Source organism: Lissotriton vulgaris, chromosome 2_1 (assembly GCF_964263255.1).
Source record: "Lissotriton vulgaris chromosome 2_1, aLisVul1.2, whole genome shotgun sequence".
Lineage (NCBI taxonomy): Eukaryota > Metazoa > Chordata > Amphibia > Caudata > Salamandridae > Lissotriton > Lissotriton vulgaris.
In genome coordinates this window covers 856,189,289-856,210,359 of record NC_141687.1, presented here as the reverse complement: position 1 = coordinate 856,210,359, position 21,071 = coordinate 856,189,289, and the positions used below count along the sequence as shown (strand labels likewise).

At 46.4% G+C, this 21,071-nt stretch overlaps 1 protein-coding gene across 2 annotated transcripts in view; it reads right to left on the bottom strand.

The window, feature by feature from the left end:
* Positions 1-21,071, bottom strand: part of RAMP1 (receptor activity modifying protein 1) — a 567,344-nt gene that overhangs the window by 260,531 nt on the left and 285,742 nt on the right. The window lies entirely within an intron of this gene.

The following is a 21,071-nucleotide window of genomic DNA, read 5'->3' as shown; positions in this document are numbered from 1 at the left end:
GCACGGCCGGCCGGACCAGACACGGGGGCGTTCCCGGCGTCCCGTGACGTCGGCAAAAGCCAAAGAATGTCGGGAACGCCCCCGTGTCTGGTCCGGCATTGACGGACAGGCCCCTCGTCCAATGGCAAGGCTCCGTTTACGGAGCCAGCCAATCAAGGACGAGGGCCGAACAAAAGCCACACTACGGTTCTCAACAGGATTTCGCCTGCGCGGAAAAGCTGCGCAGAGCGCAGCTTCCGCTAGGCGAAACCTAAAAAGGGCTGGTGATGAACAGAGTGTCTGAATTAAGCAGACCACTCTTACCCAGTCCAAAGATCAGGGCTTGATCCATCACCGTTATTTATCTCACTGCACCATCCCAGTTCAGAACCTGGCTATATGCAAATCAGTCTGTCCCTGGCCCAGTGCATCATGGGAACAGGGCAGACTAAACTACCAAGCCAATTCTTCACCAGAAAGGAGACAAGCTACCGGGGACCGGTTCCTGGCATTTCAGCCTTCTTCGGCCCGGCTTGCTTGAATCCTGATGGTGCAGTGAGAAAGGGACTCATGTCTGAGTATACCCTGCCACACCTATAGTGGCCAAAAACGATTCAAAAAAGGGCTGGTGATGAACAGAGTGTCTGAATTAAGCAGACCACTCTTACCCAGTCCAAAGATCAGGGCTTGATCCATCACCGTTAGTTATCTCACTGCACCATCCCAGTTCAGAACCTGGCTATATGCAAATCAGTCTGTCCCTGGCCCAGTGCATCATGGGAACAGGGCAGACTAAACTACCAAGCCAATTCTTCACCAGAAAGGAGACAAGCTACCGGGGACCGGTTTCTGGCATTTCAGCCTTCTTCGGCCCGGCTTGCTTGAATCCTGATGGTGCAGTGAGAAAGGGACTCATGTCTGAGTATACCCTGCCACACCTATAGTGGCCAAAAACGATTCGAAAAAGGGGCTGGTGATGAACAGAGTGTCTGAATTAAGCAGACCACTCTTACCCAGTCCAAAGATCAGGGCTTGATCCATCACCGTTATTTTGCTCACTGCACCATCCCAGTTCAGAACCTGGCTATATGCAAATCAGTCTGCCCCTGGCCCAGTGCATCATGGGAACAGGGCAGACTAAACTACCAAGCCAATTCTTCACCAGAAAGGATACAAGCTACCGAGGACCGGTTTCTGGCATTTCAGCCTTCTTCGGCCCGGCTTGCTTGAATCCTGATGGTGCAGTGAGAAAGGGACTCAGGTCTGAGTATACCCTGCCACACCTATAGTGGCCAAAAACGATTCAAAAAGGGCTGGTGATGAACAGAGTGTCTGAATTAAGCAGACCACTCTTACCCAGTCCAAAGATCAGGGCTTGATCCATCACCGTTATTTATCTCACTGCACCATCCCAGTTCAGAACCTGGCTATATGCAAATCAGTCTGTCCCTGGCCCAGTGCATCATGGGAACAGGGCAGACTAAACTACCAAGCCAATTCTTCACCAGAAAGGAGACAAGCTACCGGGGACCGGTTTCTGGCATTTCAGCCTTCTTCGGCCCGGCTTGCTTGAATCCTGATGGTGCAGTGAGAAAGGGACTCATGTCTGAGTATACCCTGCCACACCTATAGTGGCCAAAAACGATTCAAAAAAGGGCTGGTGATGAACAGAGTGTCTGAATTAAGCAGACCACTCTTACCCAGTCCAAAGATCAGGGCTTGATCCATCACCGTTATTTATCTCACTGCACCATCCCAGTTCAGAACCTGGCTATATGCAAATCAGTCTGTCCCTGGCCCAGTGCATCATGGGAACAGGGCAGACTAAACTACCAAGCCAATTCTTCACCAGAAAGGAGACAAGCTATCGGGGACCGGTTTCTGGCATTTCAGCCTTCTTCGGCCCGGCTTGCTTGAATCCTGATGGTGCAGTGAGAAAGGGACTCATGTCTGAGTATACCCTACTACACCTATAGTGGCCAAAAACGATTCAAAAAAGGGCTGGTGATGAACAGAGTGTCTGAATTAAGCAGACCACTCTTACCCAGTCCAAAGATCAGGGCTTGATCCATCACCGTTATTTATCTCACTGCACCATCCCAGTTCAGAACCTGGCTATATGCAAATCAGTCTGTCCCTGGCCCATTGCATCATGGGAACAGGGCAGACTAAACTACCAAGCCAATTCTTCACCAGAAAGGAGACAAGCTACCGGGGACCGGTTTCTGGCATTTCAGCCTTCTTCGGCCCGGCTTGCTTGAATCCTGATGGTGCAGTGAGAAAGGGACTCATGTCTGAGTATACCCTGCCACACCTATAGTGGCCAAAAACGATTCAAAAAAGGGCTGGTGATGAACAGAGTGTCTGAATTAAGCAGACCACTCTTACCCAGTCCAAAGATCAGGGCTTGATCCATCACCGTTATTTATCTCACTGCACCATCCCAGTTCAGAACCTGGCTATATGCAAATCAGTCTGTCCCTGGCCCAGTGCATCATGGGAACAGGGCAGACTAAACTACCAAGCCAATTCTTCACCAGAAAGGAGACAAGCTACCGGGGACCGGTTTCTGGCATTTCAGCCTTCTTCGGCCCGGCTTGCTTGAATCCTGATGGTGCAGTGAGAAAGGGACTCATGTCTGAGTATACCCTGCCACACCTATAGTGGCCAAAAACGATTCAAAAAAGGGCTGGTGATGAACAGAGTGTCTGAATTAAGCAGACCACTCTTACCCAGTCCAAAGATCAGGGCTTGATCCATCACCGTTATTTATCTCACTGCACCATCCCAGTTCAGAACCTGGCTATATGCAAATCAGTCTGTCCCTGGCCCAGTGCATCATGGGAACAGGGCAGACTAAACTACCAAGCCAATTCTTCACCAGAAAGGAGACAAGCTACCGGGGACCGGTTTCTGGCATTTCAGCCTTCTTCGGCCCGGCTTGCTTGAATCCTGATGGTGCAGTGAGAAAGGGACTCATGTCTGAGTATACCCTGCCACACCTATAGTTCCCAGTGTAAGAATTGGCTTTTGTAGTTTGGTTTGCCCTGTTCCCATCATGCACTGGGACAGGAACAGACTAATTTGCATACAGCCAGGTTCTGAAACTGGGATGGTGCAGTGAGCTAAAAAACGGTGTTGGATCTAGCCCTGATCTCTTGACTGGGTGAGAGCTTTCTGCTTAATTCAGAGACTCTGTCCCTCACCACCCCTTGTTGTAAATATTTTTGTCCACCCTAAGCGTGGAAGGGTATTCTCAGATGTGAGACCCTTGCTCATTGCACCATCAGGATTCAAGCAAACCGGGCCGAAGACGGCTGTAATGCCAGAAACCGGTCCCCGGGAGCTTGTTTCCTTCCCAGTGTAAGAATTGGCTTTTGTAGTTTGGTTTGCCCTGTTCCCATCATGCACTGGGACAGGAACAGACTAATTTGCATACAGCTAGGTTCTGAAACTGGGATGGTGCAGTGAGCTAAAAAACGGTGTTGGATCTAGCCCTGATCTCTTGACTGGGTGAGAGCTTTCTGCTTAATTCAGAGACTCTGTCCCTCACCACCCCTTGTTGTAAATATGTTCTCCATGTAGGCTGCAATGCTGCCTGCATGGTGAAGTGCAGAGTGCGCATGACTTTAGCCACCCAAACAGTATTTGGTCACTCAGAAGAGGGCAAACAACTCCTGCCCTGACAGCTCCGCCCACCAGCCTGCACGCAATGTGCAAAGAAATATAAATTGTAATTACCAAAAGCAATTACCATTTTATGTTTTGGCTTTTTCGCACTGAGAGAAAGCAGTGGGGAGATGCTCCTCCTCCCTATTATTATTATTATGTTTCTTATATAGCGCCTGAATCGACCCCCGAAGGGGCATCTCCGCGCTTGCCTTGGGAACCCATCCTGGCTTTTCCCTGTGAGATAGCCCCTACAGGGCATCCCCAAGGTGAAAGGGGGGGGCCGTTGTGGAGATTAAGCAAGCTTAATGCCCAGAGTTGCAGAGTGTGAACCCATGATTAGGTCAGGCACCGAAGCGAGAATTATCGAGTCCATGGACATTTGAGCTCAAGACCCTGCCGCGTCGGGAATTGAACCCTGGTCCCGGGTCTGACCTCTGCTTCAGGGTCTGCCTGCTCTAACCAGTGAGCCACACTTCTCCACAGTGGAGGAGCCGCCCCTGGCGTAAGGCTACAACCTGTATCTGGCGCCTGCTTGGCACAGCAAAACCCCACTCCTCGTGAACTTCGGGCGCAAGGGGCCTGAGTGAAGGGCCTGGCCTTCTGATCATGGGCGGATTCTGTGTGCTTTGGGCCTGGGGGAGTGGATCTTGGCCAGCTATATATAATGCTTGCTCATAAACTAACATAATAATCCTTTAAATCTCGCTTTTTGTGTGATCTTACTGTGACTGCATAGTGCACCTTCCTGTGGTTTACTGTTCCATAACATAAAATGTATTTGTAAAGCGCACTTTCACCGGTGGGTATCTTGACGCTTATTATTAACATGTTTATTGTTAGCCAACTCAATGGTGCTGATTTTATCGACATCAGAAGGACCGTGGACCCACTGGGATTTGAACCTGCGACCATGAGGTCAAACACAGGCCTCTACAGGGGGCTCATTAGTTCATTAAGCCACCAGACCAGTACCCGTGCGCTCCGTGTATTTCTCTTTGTTATCTGCAAAACGCTCGTCTCACATTGGGGGTTCGGTTGCCTCGAAATATTTGAAGAAGATAAAAGCAAACATGAACAAAAGTGAACATGCGCATAGTTCCTACCCTTCCACCCGTGGCCTGCTGGCTGTTGCTGCTGCTGTGTTTCGAGATGCTAATTACAGTGAGCAGTGAGCCCCGCACTCCGCCCGCGGTAACCATTGAGGAATACCGTCCCCCCCCCCCCTCCCCCCCCCCCTCCTCCACCGGAGCAGGTCACCAGAGGGCCCGAAATAATCTCACCAGCTGACAGCCCTCTCCAGGAGGCGCTAATAGACTCATCCTTCGTCATGGCGGGAAAATACACGTGCTGTGTCCAAGGGCCCGGCTCCTTGTCCCCTGTGTAATTAATCGTAAAGCGACAGGCTCCTCCGGGCGCCTAACACTTGCTCATATCCTCAAATGACGTCTGTGGGCTGAAAGGGCAGGGGCTTAACGAGCCCCCCCCCCCCCCCCCCCAGCATTTCTTGTTTTGGAGGGGGCCCCCTCTCCCTCTAAACCACCATGTCACTGCATGCCTTGCATACTGCGTGCAATGGCACAGAATAAGAAATAGTTAAACACTTGAGAAAGTAACGTGCAGGCCTCTGCAGTGTATAGGGGTGGAGGGGGGTGGTGGGAGGGGGGCAACACCAATGAATATCAGTGGGATCGGGGAGACACCGGGGTCCTCATCATATTCTGCAGGGGAGTCCTATAATTTTGCATTAGCCACTCTGAATGGGGAGAGGGCGGAGAGAGGCAGAGGCTAGAGCTCCATCCGGACATGTGATGTCAAGCTCCAAAGGTCTGAAATGTATTTCCTTTCAGCTAGTTAGGTTCTGGAGCTTCTATTGTGGGGGGGTTGTGGTGGGGGGGGGGGGGGGGGGGGCGCTGCTTTGAAGGTTTTCGCATATTTGAGTTTGGCATCAGGGTGGTAGACAGACAGATAGAGACCATGATTTTCATTGGGGTTTACAGACTCAAGTGTGCATCTCTGATATTAGGTGGCTATAATTACTCTCTGATGGGCCTCCTTAACACATGACTGACTGGGATACATGAGCATTTGAGTAAGACTCTGTCCATGCGGTCAGGAGGAATGCTTCCTGGATGCTAGCCAACCTTCCAGGCACCAATTTAGAAACATAGAAATACTGATAGACAACCTTCGTTTGATTGCCAGCCAAATCTACTTAGTCATCCCCTCCTGTTTCTACATCCTCAAGATTTTCAGGAAAGTCTTCAAACGCCTCCTGTTCCACACATTGCAGGACAATCTAGGGCAGCATCCCCACTAGAATATTGGTGATTCAAAGCACAGCAGTAAGACTCAGACTACCATCCCGAATATATATAATAAATACATATGTACTATTTTGATATATTTTATAGATAGATACATATAGATAGATAGATAGATAGATAGATAGATAGATAGATAGATAGATAGATAGATAGATACAGATAGATAGATACAGATAGATAGATACAGATAGATAGATAGATACAGATAGATAGATACAGATAGATAGATAGATAGATAGATAGATAGATAGATAGATAGATAGATAGATAGATAGATAGATAGATAGATAAATCCCTCACTAGTTTCTCACCAAAGCGCATTTCAATGAAGTCTGCCTCAATCTTCCCTCCTGGGTTCAAGTCCATGAAGAGATTTGTTTGATGCACGGATGTGGTATGGGTGGAATTCTAATCGCTGTTACTTTGGCACTACAAGAGTATGGATGGACATGCAATAGATTGACCTTTTTATCAAAATCCATGGTATCCAAAAATCTATTTTCCTGAGGCTAAACAACAGCTGACTCTACCTGTCCTTTTACACGCTAATCCTCATCAACCACTCACATAGTTACTGGTATCGGTGTACAAGATTTAGAAACTCCTTTCTTTGTTTCTTTGTTTCTTTTGAATCAGATTTAGCTTCCTCTGGTTTGGGAGCTAAGCCCCATTCCAATTACATTTGGCTTTGCATGCCTGGTGTCCACTGGTGGTTCGCTGTGGGAGTGTTGTGGGGCGGGGGAGGGGCGGGGGTAGTGGCCATTTATACTGCAGCAGTGGTCCATCCATAAGTGCAGAGGGGCCACGCCCGCACCTTTTGGACATAAAGAGTGTCTGTCAGGCTGAGCAAAGGTCAGCCTGACGGACACTCTTTATTTTTAGGTCAGGCAGGCAGGCAGGAACTAGACATGCACCAAATTACGCAGGCTTCTGGCTATTTGAGCTGAACTTTGCTGGGCTGAGAATGTCACAGCGTGACCTCTTCAGCTTGGCAAAGGACCTCGAGGCCCACCACGTCGTGACGAGGGGGAGCATCCGTGATAGCCTCATATCTGGGCGCTTCAGTGTGAAGCCCTGAAATGCCCAGGGCTGAGTGTCTAACACACTGACACCTCATCACAGAATGGCGTGAGCAGTCTCTCCGACACATCTTTCTCGGTGATGAGGTAGGGGCTCTTCCTGACACCTCTGGGGTCCCCCCACAACCCCTGTACCTGCAGCTGGTAAGCATTGTGTTTTAATTAACTATTTGATGCGTGCATGCATGAATGTATGTGTATTTGTGAGTGAGTGTTGTGAATGGGTGTGTGTGCGCATATACGTATGCAAATGCATTAGTGTGAGTGTGCATTTGTGTGTGTTGGTACCCACTCCACCTTCTAAGCGGTACTAACCGGCCACCAGTAGTTTATCGATCAAGTGACTACCACTGGGTGCAGGACCATTGACCCGAAGCGGTAAGCCATAATCGACACAATCTCTTAGTCCCGATAAAAGACAGGTATGTCCCCACCCAGCCTAAATTCTTCAGAGCCACACAATTGAGCTTGAATATGATATTAGCTTTTTTTTTTTAGACAATGCCAATTAATATCTTATAGCACCCAAAACCTCCTAGACTTGAATATTAAACATTTTCAGCACACGGGACATGCTATCCTCGGTGCTGAATTCTCATAGGATAATATTAATACATTATTTCCTATGATAGGCTTCCCACTGATATATAAAAAAAACCTCAACAGCAACCTGGAAGGGCCTTCGAGGCATGGAACTAAACAACCATGAAACTAAAGTATATTTCTGAAATGTCTCTCCATTGGTTATGCGTAATGTTTTGCAAATCCCAGGTTCTACTTCACTGTTTATTATATTATAAAAGGTAGGCCTGGGTGTAATTTCAATTAACCTAGAGTAATCCGAGTAATTTCAGTAATTCTGCGTTGATGCGGAATTACCAATAAATATGCGATTACCCTTGTTTACGTAACTTTTGAGTAAATAGGGGGGGTGGGAATTCCTACCGGAATAGAACATTTAGCGAGTGCAAGTTGTCACTTGCACTTGCTATTCGTGTTCTACAGCATTTAGAGCTATTTCTTGTACAAAATACATCCTCATATCCATTTTAGGCACAAGGGTGCATTTTCCACTAAGCAAAACGCACTTAATGCTGAGAGTAAGTTAGGGGAGAATTCTACCCCACAAGCACATTTAGCACTATTTCTTAGTACAAAATGCATTATCTCACCCATTTTGGATGTGAGGGCGGTTTTGGGCTGAAAAAACATCACTAAATGTCGGGAGCTAGTTGGGGTAAAAATGCTACCCCAAGAGCACATTCAGAGAGTGTGAGTTTATTCTTGCGCACACCCCTCGTGTTTTGTTGCATTTAGCGCTATTTTTTTGGCGCAAAATGCATTCTTGCACCCAATTTGGGTGAATGGAGGCATTTGTGCGCTAAGAAATAGTGCTAAATGCAGAATTACTTTTCTCACAGAATTAAGCCGAATATTGCGGGACTCCATGTGAATACGCTACACAGAATCACAGGAGTTATGCCCATCCCTATTAAAAGGTTTAATTATTTTTGAGTGATAAACCCTGATGGAACATTCATATCATTATGCATGTGTGTGTGTGTAATAACTGTGTTATTCTATCCCTTGCTCAACCTTCCTACCTCCCCCCACAAGCTACGCCTTAACAGCTTTACTGAGCGACCCAAGAGGATCATGGATGCTTTGAAGCCCAACTTTGCCAAGATCAATTACCCAGGTCAGTAGAGAACACAACAACAGCTATCATCTATATGATTAGGTTGTCCCTGCAACTTCAGGATCTAGGAAAAGTCAGGCACCATAGAACTCCAATCTAGGCTGCCTTTCAATATTCATCTAGGTGGAAATAGGGTCAATTTTCCATGCTCCCAACAGGGCCTATAATATCCACACTACGCCACTGCTCATGATGGCAGTGAATCATGGCTGCGAGAAAGGAGATTCCCTCCTTTCCTCTTATCCGTGCCAGCCCCGCGGTTCTCCAGTGTTGTGCAGTGAGGTCCTCCTTTTCTGGGAGCAGCCACCTCTAGCCATTTAGGGAGCCGAAAGTAGGATAGCCACTACTAAGGCCTTTGGCATACTCAAGGGGACAGTCAGCGTCTTGCATCTCTCATTGTGATTATTCCCAAAACCCTGGCCACCAGAGGAGGGAATGGTAAGTTGCGGCACAACAAACCGAGGGACTGGATTTCTTGAAAAAGTTACTTTTAATACAGGCACTTTAGTGGCTGGCATCCTGCTTGAAAAAGAAGCTGCAGACAACAGCAATGCAGTGCAGGCACTTATTGGTTTCCTTGTTACATATATAATGCTTGCATTAGAGGAAATATGGCTAGGGACCTGGCCTCCTGAGAAGTCTGTTTGGGGCGAATGGTCCACTGATGTTCAGTGGGGTTGGGGCTATGATCCTAAAGGCCTCCCTTGCCATGGTGCACTGTGTCAACTTGCATACAATTTCTATATGGAACACATGGAGGAATTCATAGAGGTCACAGGACTTAGTTTCCCAGCTACACAGCATGAAACCCGAAGAAAACATGCCTCCCCTTCTACAACAATTGTGTATGGTAGAAGTCGGCTGAGGTATGTGTGTAACGTCATGGGTGTGAGATTCAATATTGATACGGTTTAGAGTCTCAAGCAGGAACGCATTTGCGGAGAAAGGTAGAAATGCAAAGAGTTGCAAATCAAACACAAGTGCAAAATATGTTTGTTGTGAGGGAAAAGTCTGCATGATTCCAAGCTTTAAGAAGGGGCACACAGAAGAGTGGCAAATGAGGGCCCGGTGGAGTATTCTGGTGCCAATTATGAACATTGGCACACGTTAGTTCCTATAAACCGAGGACTGCGCTTGGTTTATTTGAGTTGGATTAAGACCAGAATAATGCTGTCATGGGAAAGACTTCAGTCTTATTGAGAAGGCGCTCAGGGACTGGGTTTCATGACTGGAAACCAAAATCAGCCCTCGCAAAAATGATTCAAACTATCCCCACAATGCACAAGTAAGCAACGCTCCAACAGCCATGGGGGCATGATTGGTTCATGGCAGTGAATCCTACTCTGAAAGCCTGCTGACTACCGGGAAAATGCCAGGGTGCCAGAATGGCCAGTCTGGACCTGGTTGTGCCACTGAGGAACTTGTACGTGATATTCACCATTTGTCATTCCATTCACCAGGAGGCGGTGACCTGGTGTGGTCACATGACCCTGCCAGCTCCCATCTGTACCAGAAGGCTTGTCCGCTTGAGCTGTCCAGAGAGCTTAAGAAAGCCTCACTTGTGGGCCAACAGTCAGTGCAGACCCTTGCAGGCCACAACCCTTAGAGGAGTGCATCCCTGCAGGCCTGTACCAGATTCTGACAAAAACCTGTACTGCCTGCACGTCTTAAGGCTTCCCTAACTGATATCTTTATATGGGTTCACTCATGTATGGTTTAGACACCGCTGTGGCCAGGGGTACAACTAGACCCAAACTTTGGGGGCGGGGAGACTCTAGTACTTCAAGCCACAGCGACGGTGGCTATTGCTTCATGCAATGCAGAGATGTCCTCAGAGCCAGTATGAGAGCACACATTGCCAACATGTATTGCATTTCTTCATTTCCATGCTTCAGCACTTTAATTCCAGATCTCTTTGCTTTGCCAATAATTTCCACTCAGACACTAAGCAATGCTGGCCTTTGGAGAGTTTCGCCAGACCTGCAGGCATCGGATGTCAGCAAGATGTTTGGTACAGAGAGTCTTGAGCCTGAGTGCATATCTAACACATAGAAAAGAAAGCACTAATGCCTCATTGTAAGGTGTCTTTTCATACTAAAAGCAACGTAAGGCACATAAACAAAACTTTCCATGGAACAAGATGATGTGTATGGCAGATCTCCTAATAAACACAAAAAAGTGCTCCCACAGACACCGAGGCCTAAACTTTTGGGAATCATATTAAAGGTATGGAATGTGTACTGAGATAAACAAAATTATATGGGGCTAGTATCGGAAGGTCATAAAGTGAGGAGGCTCACAAAGAGCTCAAAAGGAAGGGGTGTTTATAGGTGCAATAAGCAGGATAACTAAACAGTGTAAAACACGCATGTGAGTATATTTATTTAGATTTAGCCAAGACTTAGCTGTGGGGTATCGGAGCATAGTACATTTGGTGGAATGAGACTGCGTATATCAAGTGAGGGTTTAAATCTTTGAATTATCCAGTTAGACACAATTACACTATTATAACACATTAAGTGATTTGCCCAGAACGGCACAATTTCCAGTGCCACTGTGAATTTAAAACCAGGTCGACTTAGTCACTACACCCCATCTTCTTCCATAGTTGATGTAAAAACATTTCTTTTTAAAGTTGGAGTTGAAAATGCACCAAAAGTCACCTTCACAAATCCTCCTGAACACTTGCATGCTTTTTTTTTATATTTGTCCATTGGTTTTATGCTGTGTTCCCCATGCTGTCTAGTGAGAAGAACGAATCCAAATTATTGTGGTATATAGTTATTATACAGGGGTTGCACCCTGATTATGTTATCTCTTGTTTAAGGCTCAAATTTGTCTATGGGCATTACTATGGATTACAGTGTAACATGGTATATAACATTAACCCCTTGCATGCGGCCGCGATTCTGCGCCTGCGCGGCACATTCCGATCGCGCGTGTGGTCATGACGGCCGGGAGCCGTCATCAGCACACGAGCACCGTGTGCCATGACGGCTCCCGGCCGTCATCAGCATGCAAGGGGTTAATAATGACATATTCAGCAATGAAGTGATGCCTCTGCATTGTACCTATGAGGGTGGAACAGAGATCCTGGTCCAGATCATGAGTACCTTTTTTTAGCAGGTGTATTTTCTATCATTTTTAATAACATGCAAAGGGTTTCTTAGCCCTGCAATCCTTTTTTGAAATGGCTTAAGAGGCGTGGTTTTGACTTTGTTCACTTTTTGTATATAAGACACATGAATGCACTGTAAGAATGTCCAGTGCGTTGGTCTGTCCCACTATTTACATAAATAACAATTTAAATACCACTATTATGTTTTATTTCGCGGTTTCAACAGGACTTCGAGCTGAGCCAGAGTCAAGCTTCAGAATCGAGCCTAACTCGAGCTTTCAGTGGCTCGCCCACCTCTAACACAAAGATCTCTTCAGCAGGTGTCTTAACCACAAAGGGTATTCTAAATGCAGACTTTGCAACCAATCAAGCAACAAAGATTTACTGCCACATTTCTTTTTGGTGCCAATTTCTTTGTGGCAGAGTTGTAAAAAAATGAATGCATAGGTTGAGGTCCAGATTTTGCGTCTGGGTTTTTGGCACAACCCTGAAGCAAAATGAAATTTGTTAAAGTTCGTACTGCACTTTAATGTACTCATGCTAGACCTGCTAAACATATGGGTGAGGTGTTAAGATCTGATGTCACTTAATGTGATATCACTTCCTGTGAGGTCATGGGTTGTGATGCCACTTCCTGTGATGTCATTACCTCTAATGTCATGCACCGTGATGTTATGCGCCATGATGTCACTTGCACCTTGCCTAACTTGGTCAGTCTGCCTAATTTGGTCAGTCCCCCACTTCTTTTTTTAGGACGTATGCACTGTAAGAGGGGTAGTGAAGCAGCGGCCTGCAGGAGGTTCGGGTGCTACAACCAGTATATTTTGACTATCTATGGGTGCTTCTTTAACAGGACCTGGTGGTGATTCTGGAGATGCTACTAGGGATAGGGGACCAGGATGTGGATGACTTACCCAGGTCCATCTTCCAAAGGGTGCCAGAAGGTTCCAATTTTGGGTTGTCCTGGTATTGTTTAGGGTCTAACCTACTGGTTGGCTGAGGGAGCTCCCCTGGTAAGAGGAAGCAGATGAATTCACTTTGCCAAGTACTAAGAAGGGGCCCTAGTGGAAATCTGGGGAGACCAAATCACATTTTTATGTGGATGGCACTTGATGAGACAGCCCAGTGGTTAACTATAAGTTTGAGAGATTTCAGACTGAAAATGTTATGTCTTTCATTGTATTGATATGGATGTTCAATGCACATGATATAACTATTTTGAGGTGTGTCAATATCAAAAAATTATACTTCTGTGTCTTTTGGAAAATAAATGCAGCCCGGGAATGTTTAATTTGCATAACCACGTTTAGTGGTCTCAAGCTACTTCATTGCTTTGATGTTGGGGTGTGGAATGGTGCTGCGTTACTGTATTTACACAGATGTCATTGCCACTCAAACTTGGTGGGTCCCTTGCCTTTGTAAAATGTGAACTCTTGTCTCTGGCATCAGCTTGAGCTTTAGAAACCCTTCTTCAGGCAGATATTCAAAAGAGGCAAAACATCTGGACTGCGTCTCAGCAGAAAGTGCATTAATGCAGTTGCCAGTTTGAATTTGGCATAAGGGAGCAGAAGACATAAGGTTAGTAAGAATGCAAAACCAGTAGCTATTACTAAATCAATCTTGAGATTCATGAAAATGTTCAGAGGAAATGCAATTATTCCAACACTTAAAATACTACAAATGAAAATGATCCCTATTTACTATATGCATCTCCAGTCATCCTTGAACTTGAGAAATGTTTTATGAAATGTTTACGCACCGTACTTCATTTAAGACAGGCAACTCCGCATTGTACGATAAGATTGGAATTTGGTCTAAAATCGCTGGATATGTTGCATAAGAGAAGTTGTGTTAACTATATAATTGATTGTGCTAAGGCTGATTCATGCACACTGAAATATCTAATATTTGAAGAACTCCGGAGTAAAAAAGTCAGAGATTTGCAACTATGTAGTATAATGATGTAAATAGGATCTTACGATTTGCCTGATATACAGGACAATGGGCGAATGACCAGGGATGTGCGGAAAAACCTAATATGTAATACGCTAATGACAAAGCAGTGGAATTTAGATCTTCTACAAGCCCTTTGTTTAATAATGCTAAAATAGGAACAACTGCAGGTGCTGTACGCTATTGTTTCAGGCTCAAAGAGGACAGTGCAATTATAAGGACGGTTCAGTTTTTAGAACATGCCTATAAAACATTAACTGCTTAGACAGCTTTTAATATATGGATGTATATATGGTATTATGAATTATGTATGTTTTTTATATGATGGTTAATCATGGAAATTATCTTATCGCAATGTTTGCATTTTCACTTTGATTGTAATCAAACGATTAATACAATAAAGTATTTTGTAAAGAAGACAGGGTGGTCATCAGCTGATTACAACATTAGTTCAGGTTGAGGGACAGGAAGGTCCAGAGGCTGCATAACCAAAATGCATTTTAAATGAGCCTTTAAAATGTGTCTGTGTCTTTAAGTTGGAACTGGGCAAATTCTTTCTCCATGTTTCTAACCACCAACTGCCACTCGCAGAGATGGTAAGAAGGCCCAAAAGGTAAACCACACAAGGGCAGAGCCGTCTGGGGTACACAATGCTGCTACGGCATAAAACTTTGGTGGGTGCATTGCCAGGTACTGTTCATGCACAGTGCCATGCTGATCCACTCTGCCAGTCTACTAAATATTCACCAAGGGCAACATGCACACACAGCGTTCTGTGAGGTGGACTGTGAGAGGGCAGCACCCAGCAGCCCTCGACAGGGTGCAGTGAAATATTGCATCCCACGTACGTTCCCTAGTGTGGTGCACGGGTCCCGCTCTACCCAAACTGAGCTACATAGCAAACAAGAGGTAGAGGAGCCCAGTGATGGGCTGATATCCTCTGCTGCCATTAGAGTAAAGGTGTGGCATGACAGCAGGCAGCGAGGAAAATTTTAATCAGGGAATGCCTGCGGGACCATTGTTTTAAAATCCATGTCCAAATTATTAAGTGCTGGTGCCACCCACCATCAACCACCTAAACAAACTGACTGCCCAAATCCCCTATTTGCCAATATCACTATGCCCATTCTTTGTTTTTAGCTAGTATTTGGAATGTTTAGAAGCAAAACTGGTCCCCTATAGAATGCAAGATGGTGTTGGTAAAACATTCTGGACAGCCAAATGGACACTGAATCATTACAACACCATTGAAAAAACAGAGAAGAAAAGGTTCTCCCCTTTTAACATTTATATAGCGCTTGCTATGCTTATCATAGATAATAAGCGCTATATAAATGCAATAACATAATCCGGGCCACTGGAGCTATGCAGCGTAAGCGTTTTTCACATATTTATGGATCTTCTACATTTACCACATCATCTGCTGCATAAGCTGTAGATTTTACCCCCAAAAAAATCTTGTTTCTAGCTCTAACTGTTCAAAAGTTAATACAAAGAAAGTAACACATGTTGCTGCGCAGAAGGCTCTCTGTAAAGGTTGACTGGTCACTTTTTGTTTGCCTATGACTATGTTTGAGTGTTAAATTAGTACTAATGAGGTGCAACCTATAACCAGACAGTGTCAACAAGTTTAACCAGCATTGGCATAGTCAATAGGTCTCACCTTTGGGACATTATAAGTATTTAGTTATGCAGCACAATATCCTTGTTGCAACAACATCAACTGTTGCATGGCTAAACACTTATAAGGTCCCAAAGGCGAGACCTATTGGCTACGCCAATGCTTGTTTACGTATTATTTTGATTACTAGATGTTGCCAGACAGTAGAAGCTGTCAGGCGAGACAGCACAGAATGAGCCAGGACGTTCTCAGCAAAGAATTAGATTTTAAAACCTTTTGTACTTGCCAAAAACAGATTGATTTAAAAAAAAAATCCTTTCCCCATCTTTGTTGTTGCCTGTGCCGTATTTCTAAGTAATATGTGCAGGCCTCTCCGCTAACGTGTTAGTAACTAATAGTATAAAAAAAGTAAAATGTAAGCCTGCTCATCAGACATGTAGTAGGGGAATGGCTTGTCTCCTCTCTCCTTTGTTAGGAAACGATTCTTTAAGGCACATCTTAGAAACTTCAGTGAAGGATTTTGCAATACTTCTTAAATCATAAGCCAGAAATATGAAAAGGTAAGGATTACAAAAATGCAGCAAAAAAACGCAATAGTTAGAAGTACAATTTCGTTATTGTGCAGCAAAATGTCCTAATCCATGCTGCAATATCCCGGGCAGTTTGGAGATAAACAGACCTTTTAACTTTCTGTGCCCAGCATCAGGAATGCTCATTGAGTCGAACAAAGGTCCAACTCTTACAGATGTTCCGGTGCTCTTCTTGCCCGCCTACCTTCTTATTCAGCTATTTTTCATGATTAGTCTGGCGTTGTTCTGTAAGAAGGGGTGTTGGACACGCAACCTACAGGCATCGGATAAAAAGCCGTCACCCCCAATATTGTCAAAGTAATATTGTCACATATCATGTTAGTGTGAACTGAAAGCACTAGTAGTCGGCTCTTCATGAGTGGTCCAAGAGAAGGCCAGATTGTTGATATACTCTGCATTTACCCTAGAAAGGTCTATGGATGACAAATACACATTCCGTAGAACTAAAACCCGAAGAAAGTGGCATTCATGCTGCAAAACGGGAGTTGGCTGGAATTATTAGACTGAAATTAATGATAAAATGTGGAACGATCTTAATTCATACATGCCAACATTTTAGGACAGGGACAACGGAGATGTAAAATTAAAAATCGGGAGAATGTAAATTCCCTATTGACTTCTATTCTAAAAAATGCAATTTCAGGCGGCCATTTTGGCTTGAAAAATCGGTAGTCTCCCACCTGAATTGGGTCTCCAAATAAACTGTATGTAAGCATAGTGGCTCTGTGTGTTGAACCTTCGCTATTAATCATGTGAAAGGCAGGGCACGGCTTCGAATTTTCCAAGGCAAATACCCCTTCTATTCTTCGGATATCAGTACTCTGAGTGCAATAAAAGTGTAACGTGATACTCCATTTAAAGCGTTTGGATATGACAGAGGTGTGGTATGAAGTGCCAGAGGTGGGGTATGACGTGATATGTAAAGATAATCCATGTTACCTGCTCTTTTGGAGCACTAGCTGAGATTCACCTATTTCCTTTTGTCATTCTCTTTTTTAAATGAAAGATCTACACAAGCTCCATGCGAGGATGGGGGGGCGGGGGTGGGGGGGAGCTGCGCTAAGCAGCCTTTGTTTAGAAGGCTGGAGGTCAGATGACCCAGGACTTCATACAGACTGACCCCTCTGCGCCTCTTCGGGGGCAGTGAAGCAGAAGAGGGGCAGGAAGTCACAGGCAATCAATATTGCTTATGTTTTCCAGCTGCTCTAGGCCCCAATTGAACGAGATAGTAAATGTGTACTTTAGATATGCAGATTTGTCTGCGCAGCATGCCCAGGTGTGACGGAGGATGGAGGTGAAAGAGACACTTGAAGCACTGGACATTTGAAACCCCTTCCTTATGTCAAGTGCAGCAAGGTGTGATGTCTGTGTGACGTACACATTCAGATTTACATTAAAAGGGGAGTGGCCCTTTTTCACAGGCCAATTATCCTCTGTGAGATAATGTTCTTCTGATGACTAAACACTGTTCGGCCAGAAGAGCAAAACGAGAAAATGTACCCCACTTCATGCATTTCGAAACGCGACGAAGACCTGGTTGTTTTAAACAGCGGCTATATCGCCTTACCTTCTTCATCAACGCCGAGAAACCCTATATGGAGAGCTGATGCGCTTTATAAGAATATAAATACATAAAAAGAGCACTACTGTTACAGTCTTGCACAGGAGCAACTGGGCACTGGAGTAAATACGCTACACCACTGTTGCAAGGAAAAAACAAAAGTTCAAGTGCCAGAATTAAAAGATAAAACAGGACCCATGGACCTGCCTGCACTTGGCTTGGAGACCTGATATTTGTAATTTGGTGTATTCATGACTTTAGCCCTATGGCACGTGAGGGGCCGTTTCTCTGGGCCCTGGGACGGCGCGTGGTTTCCGTGCTGTACCCATAATGGGGGTTGTGGTTTAGCACCAGTGTCTCAGGGCCAGTACTACCGCACTCCAGTACAGACAACAAACTTACTCCCTTTGTATATCTGGCTCAATACAGTGCTTCACGGCATCTTCAGGGATAGGAAGCGCTATACAAATTCTCCAATGCTTTACATTACAAATGTAGCTAAGAAGGGCTGCTCAGTTCAGGCGTTCCCTTGGAGGTAGCACTTTCTTACTCATTTGGAGCACAACTCTAATATGTATACATATATATAACGATATATATATATATATATATACATACATACACATACAAAGAGAATGTGTACAGAAGTCGAGATATGAATGATGAGACAACAGAAGGTCCTTTCTTGTGAGACCAGCTATGATAACACCCAGCTTTACAGCACTTAAGCAGGGAGGCACTACATTTCACGTTACATGGGATAGGACACAATGCCATTCTGAGGGGTTACAATGCAACTCTGTCCTCGCGTGAGGCTTTATTTACCGACTCAGTAAACATGTGCGCGCACGCCTCGCGCTGAATGGAGGAAGCAGGGGAAGGGTAGAGAGGAGGGGGCTTGCACTTGCTTCTCTTGCGGGAGCGAGCAGGAACCATATGTCTGTAATTAACACGTGGTTTGAAAGTTCGCTCCCGCAAGGGAATCGCCAGACAGGCACGCGTTGCCATTGGAACAATGCACCGCATGCATGTTTTTGCCCGCAATGCTGTACCGATGGCTAAAGGTCTTGTTCCTAAGCAGCGCATGCGCGCTGCGTAGGTGAGACCTAAAAGTAATACTATTGGAAAATTTGCTGCCTTGTGCCTCATAATTTGCATTGTCTTGCCACATAATTTGGTCAACTCTACCACGTAATTTGGCCCTCTCTTGCCGCATAATTCTAGTGGCCTTGAATACAATGTGTCAATTGTGCCTTCTTTACTTGGAAGGTCTGAGGTTAAGAGCCAGGTTGGGAAAAGGGCAGAGATCCTTTCAAGTGCAGAAGGTGCCTCAGTCATTCCAGTGCTAATGAGCACTTATTGCCTCTTCCTTAAAAGAATGAGGAATGCTAAAGAACAGGGCCCTGAAGAGTCTGCATCAAGGGGTCTGGGAACTAACATATTATGAATCATTGGTTACCTCGACTCCGCTCTTGAAAACAATTTCCAGCAGCAGGAGAAGTTGAAGATATCTCTCAAGAAAAGAAAATGTTTTCTACGACGCCCGCTTCCCAAGCTGCCCAGACTATCCCAGAGAAAAGTACCCATGAAGCTCCACCCCAGGGCTACGGTACACGGACGAATGGGGTGGGTGGGTGGGGAGGTGGAGTCAAGGTTTGGTTATAAAGGGCTTCTGTTGAGTATAGACTAGTTGATGTCACCAAACCTTTGGGGTCTGAGAAGAATTTAAATGTGATTTATATGGTGTAAATAATGTATGTCCCTGGCTTCAGTCTCTGACCATAGTGCTGCCTCATGCTAGGCCTGGTAGAACAAGGAGTCAGACATGGGCCTCATATTGTCAGGGCCGGCGCTAGGCATGGGCAGTGTGTGCACTGCCCACGGCCCCGTAGTTAGCCCACCAACTTGGCTTGGGACTCGCACCAATGCGACAGAGTCAGACTATGGTATGAAAGGTGCCACCTTGCAAGTGCCCCACCTTAGGAAGCCCTCTCCCTTGGCCTCACCGATATGGTGTAGCAAGGGGAACCCGAAGGGAGGTGAAGCTCCATTCCCAGTTACAAGAAGACATATTTCTCAGGTTCGTCCTGCAATTAGGCCTCCAACACCCACCCACAGAGGCACAGCGGGATGGCTATTGCTCTGCTGTTTAGCTCCCTGGCAGTATTCATCCTCTCAGGAGATAAGCAACCTCAAGCCACCTTCCCCTGATGAGCTGTTAAGAGGTGCTTGTAGGTGGCTGAGAGGGAGAGGCTGCAGCTTCAGGAGCAGGGGCATCTGTTCAGGTGCAAACAGCCCTGAATGTGTCACGTCTATGCAATTTATAGGGGCTTCGAATATTTCCTTTTTGCCCAGGGCTCCAAAAATTCTAGAACCGGCCCTGCATATTGTTCCTGACTTCTGATTGGCTCTTGCTAGGAGAGGGCACATTGGGACCCATTGTCCACCCCACAGCCGACGTCCCGTCCGTACAATACTAATAAGGCTCTAAGTCGGGGAGGCAAGGAAGGCCTTCCATGGCTGCATGGATGCCCCAGGGGTCCCAGGCTTGCAAGCATCACACCCTGTACGGATGCGTCGAGGGTCCGAGGCCTGCAAGCATCACGCCCTGCGCTGATGAACCGGAGGTCCGAGGCTTGCAAGCATCACGCCCTGCACGGATGAACCGGAGGTCCGAGGCTTGCAAGCATCACACCCTGCACGGATGCCCCAGGGGTCTGAGGCTTGCAAGCATCACGCCCTGCGCGGATGAACCGGATGTCCGTGGCTTGCAATTATCACACCCTGCACGGATGCTCCGGAGGTCCAAGGCTTGCAAGCATCATGCCCTTCATGGATGCCCCAGAGGTCCAAGGCTTGCAAGCATCATACCCTGCACGGATGCCCAGGGGGTCCGTGGCTTGCAAGTATCACACCCTGCACAGATGCCCCGGAGGTCCAAGGCTTGCAAGCATCACGCCCTCCACAGATGCCCTGGAGGTCCGAGGTTTACAAGCATCACGCCCTGCACGGATGTTTTTTGGGGTCCAAAGCTTGCAAGCATCACGCCCTGCATGGATGCCCCGCAGGCCCGAGGCTTGCAAGCATCACACCCTGCACGGACGCCCCAGAGGTCCGAGGCTTGCAAGCATCACACCCTGCACGGATGTCCCGGGGGTCCAAAGCTTGCAAGCATCACACCCTGCACGGATGCCCCGGAGGTCCGGGCTTAAAACATCACACCCTGCACGGATGCCCCGGAGGTCCGAGGCTTGCAAGCATCACGCCCTCCACGGATGCCCCGGAGGTCCGAGGCTTGCAAGCATCACACCCTGCACGGATGCCCCGGGGGTCCGAGGCTTGCAAGCATCACACCCTGCGCGGATGAACCAGAGGTCCGAAGCTTGCAAGCATCACACCCTGCACGGATGCCCCGGAGGTTCGAGGCTTGCAAGCATCCCGCCCTGCACGAATGCCCCGGAGGTCCGGGCTTGAA